The following is a 4,443-nucleotide window of genomic DNA, read 5'->3' as shown; positions in this document are numbered from 1 at the left end:
CATCTTTCTCTTTGACACCATGTCTGAAATCCCACGTGATCTGTCAAATACTAATGCATGAAAATCCTAACCTCAAAAAAATCACCCATTATAATGTATGTAATATATATATCTGTGGCATATTATTAAGGCAACTTCACATGAGATAAGCCATTGTCCCTTTAAAGCAATATTTCATTGGGTTCCCAAACAACGATTAACTAGCCATAAAATGCCACAGATATGTACACAAACTCGCATGGGAAACTAATACCAGTTTTTGAAAAATTATGTATGTACATATATAGATATTTAGCGCATGTAAGCAGTTTCATTCTTCTGCCTTCAAAATAGGGCTCTCCACAATGAAAGCAATCATTGGAGAGACGTGTGATGTCTTATGGGAAGTACTTGGTCCAAATTATTTATCGGTTCCACAGAAGAATGAATGGAAACGCATTGCCAACGATTTTTATTCAATGTGGGATCTACCTAATTGTGTTGGCGCTATTGACGACAAACATATAAATATATTTTGCCCGAACAACACCGGTTCCCTTTTTTATAATTATAAGGGTAACTATTCAATAGTCCTTCTGGCAGCCTGTGATGCAAATTATACCTTCACTGCGGTAGATATTGGTGCATACGGTTCGCAAAGTGACGGCGGAGTTATGTGGAACTCTAGTTTTGGGCAGCGTTTATATACGGGCCAATTGGATTTGCCGAAAGAAGAAGTATTGCCCGGCACTAGCAACAGTTTTCCACACTATTTTGTTGGAGACTCTGCGTTCCCATTAAAACCTTTTTTAATGAAACCGTATTCTGCACAATTTCTTGAAGATGCATGATGGAAGTTATTGCCGACCTGAATACGTTGACCAGGATGATGGGAACGTGGTAACAAAGGGGCTGTGGCGCAACGAAATATCCACCCCTTTACAAAAGGCCAGAAGCACATGTTCAAACAACGCTTCCCGAAACGCTTTCAAACTAAGGGATGAGTTGATGAGCTATGTCGTATCCCACCCAATTCAAAGGACTGAATAAAATAAAGGTTGTCCAATGTAAGCAATGTTTTAATAATTAATATTTAGATTGCCAAAGGTTCAGAGTGACTTTGGTTGAAATACACTAAGTTTATTTACATTTGTATTCGAAGGAGTAGAATATAAAAATTGCATGAAAATTTTAAATAATATAATATTTTATAATATTAAAACTACATGAATTAAAACAAAAAATAAGCAGATTTAAAATGCATACTATATATTATTTCATTTCAGGTAACTAACAGGTGGAAACCACTATGCAATAGTTGAAATTTTCCGCCTAACTACCACCAATAACTTTGAAATTGGATTCTTTATATGGAATTCTTTATATGGATATCCTTATGGAAATCTTTATAACAATTCGGGTCTTCACAAATATACAATTCGAAAATGGTGGCCCAGTTGGGCAAGAATAGCAAGTGTGTAAGCCCAGCTCCATGCATGCCAATAAGTATGTCTGTATTACGTGTGAGAGTCAATTGCTGAATGAAGGTGAGACCCCTATAGAATAAAAATGTCTACTACATATAATAAAATCGATTACGTATCAGTTTTTTAATGAAAATACCTTTCGAAAGATATGCGTTACCATGTGCAACTACTGTTGGCGTTAATTTCTTCGAGCAGCTCGTCTTCATTCAAAATTTGTCGATACTTTGTGCGGCGTGATAGTAAGGTAATGCGCAACTTAGCTTGCTGTAAAGGTGGGCGAAATGGTATTTGTAAACGATGCAGTATGAATTCAGAGAAAGCGCGAAATAAGCCGCTACCTTCACAGCCATGAATCTGAAAGACTTTTGATCAGTACTGAGGTAGAAAAATATAAAAGCGCAACTTACCAACGGTGTATTGTAGAAGAGATCAAAAATCATGCGTGGCAATAGAGGCAATACCACATTTCGAAAGAATACACGCTTTCCTTTTACATCGTTCAACGTCCATACTCGATTATCGGAAAATGCTTTGAATGTCTCCGCAAATGGCGAATCATATGGATATGTTTCCCATATCAAGATACGCGTATCGGTGTGGAATGCCAGTGGATGAGACTGGTTCACAAAGAGTGAGGCGTATAAGTTGAAGTTACTTTGATTGTTTAATGTTTAATAGTTAGATAGTGAGCTGTATTACTATAAAAAAAAATAATAAGCATAAAACAAACAAAGGAAAAATAACCGAAACTGGTCAAAATCTCGTGCCCCTATTATTTTTCACATGGCTGTATGTATGTACATTACTTTTATTTCACTTTTTAGGTAACCGTAGTATATTTATTTATTTTAAAATTAAAATTTATTAAAATTTCTTCACATTGGTTACAGATCATACTATAAACAAAATACACATAAATCATAAATTATAGTAGCAGTATCTTTTTGGCAATGAAAACATTTTAAATTTTATAGAAGCAACACAGTTTCAAAACAGTTTGTTTATTTGACAAAAACCTGTTAATTTTTTTTAAATTTTGTACAAAATTTGAAATGTGAATTCATATGAGTTTTCTTATAAAACACTGTACAGCACTCGGCTGGGTATTGGACCAAGCCAACTTTTTTAAGAGATTGAGGGATAAGTAAAAAAACATATTATTCTTGTTGTTATTTAATTTTGGTTATTTTTTTATAAAATTATATACATACATATATTTTTTAACAAAACCCGTGTAAATCCAAGTTTGTGCAATATTTAAAAACGGTAATTTTTAGCCATTTGCATTTTGTACTTTGTTCTACTCATGCATACTCAAAATCTTTCTAAGAAATTCATTAAAAATATGAAATTTTTACGAAAGTTTGTTGACTTTTTTAAATATTGCACAAACTTGGATTTACACGGGTTTTGTGTAAGAATACATGTACATAATTTTATTAAAAATTACCTAAATTAATAGCAACAAAAATAGTATTATATAAAAATAATATAGTACATAAAAATATTAATAACAAATATATATGTAATAATAAAATTCTAATATATACCTTTTGTTATTTAAAAGAAGTTACTACACACTTCAAACTATAGTATATATTATTTATTACAAAAAATTTAAATGTGTATTTGTACATATGTTCATATCACTACACCGTAGTGTAAATCATTTAATTAAAAGGAACTATCAATTCAGTCATGTTTAAATTACATTGTAATTAATTCAGTTGGAACGTTAATACAGGTACTAATGACCAATGTACATTACATTGGATTAAATTAAAAGTAAATTAATTTTCCACGCCGTTGTAGGCTAAGTTCAAAATTTGAGTTTTTAAAAAGTCTTGATCTTCTTCAGAATGCTTAAGAAGATAAGAATCAAGTACTGATAGAAATTGCGAATTACGGCTTAGTTGTTGTGCAGGTGCTTCAGACTTTTTTAGCCAGTCACTTACAGTACCACAAAGTTGATCTAGCCGATCCTCATCTCTTTTCCGCTTTATAGATCTATTCGAACTGGCGCCTACGTCTTTTTGGCTCTCAATTAATGGTTGTGAAGTCGACCTGCAGTCATTATTCAACTGGTCACACTGTGCAACCTCATATGTGGAATCCTCGACAGGACAATCCTCAAACAAAACCTCCGATTCAAAGCCAACTTCTTCAAAGATTTGCTGCTGCGTAGGCTGGTTTTCAACTTCATCGATGATAAATGTGGTGTTTCCGATCGTTCTGTTGAGCGGAAAGATAGTTTAGTGTTTAATATATAGAGCGATTGTGTTAAACATTCAATTGAAGGTAGGGGTTACTGGGAAATCAAATATTTTCAGAAGATCTTTGGCGATTCGATGTCACATCGTTACGCTGCTATTTTAGCCAATGCAAAAAGGCCATGAAAACCAGGACCTTTACTCCGTATTGCGATTCGAAAAGCAAATCATTGGGGTTGGAATACTTGGCATTATGCAATTTTATTACTCCTTGTCGCCTTTCGAATCCCATTAAGTTACTAATCGTAATACAGAGAACATCCACAGAATAGGGTAATTCGATTTACAACCGTCTATAATTATATTACAGTGAGTCACAGTGAAAGTGAGCCACCACTTATTTGAAAATATTTGTTAAAATAACCTTTGTAAAAACTCCCTTACACCCTTTATTTCTTATTTAGTTTTAAAAGTAAGTATGTTTGCTTGCATTCTAACGGTATTTTTTGTTTTTGCTCGCAATCGAAGTAGGAGTAATAAAAAAAAACAAAAACAAGTGGGGCAACTCGCGTCACACTCAAAGTGAGCCACCTAATGTTGTTTCTTTTAAAATAACGGTATATCTATTTTCGGATATAAATTTTTGCTCGCATCTTATTGTTGGTTCATTAGTTGTGTATTAACAAGCAATAAGTGAAGATGGGTCGACAAACAAGTATTGAAATTAGAGAGTTAATAATTGAACTTCACAAAAAGGGAAAATCTCA

General features: G+C 33.3%; 1 pseudogene; it reads right to left on the bottom strand.

Moving 5' to 3' along the window:
- Positions 1-1,275: 1,275 nt before the first annotated feature.
- Positions 1,276-3,928, bottom strand: LOC108373622 (EGF domain-specific O-linked N-acetylglucosamine transferase-like; annotated as a pseudogene).
- Positions 3,929-4,443: the final 515 nt, after the last annotated feature.

This window comes from Rhagoletis zephyria, unplaced genomic scaffold (assembly GCF_001687245.7).
Source record: "Rhagoletis zephyria isolate East Lansing unplaced genomic scaffold, Rhagoletis_zephyria_1.1 Rzeph_scaffold_06872, whole genome shotgun sequence".
Taxonomy (NCBI): domain Eukaryota; kingdom Metazoa; phylum Arthropoda; class Insecta; order Diptera; family Tephritidae; genus Rhagoletis; species Rhagoletis zephyria.
Note: the sequence above shows the minus strand (reverse complement) of the source record. Positions and strands in the feature narration are given on the sequence as shown.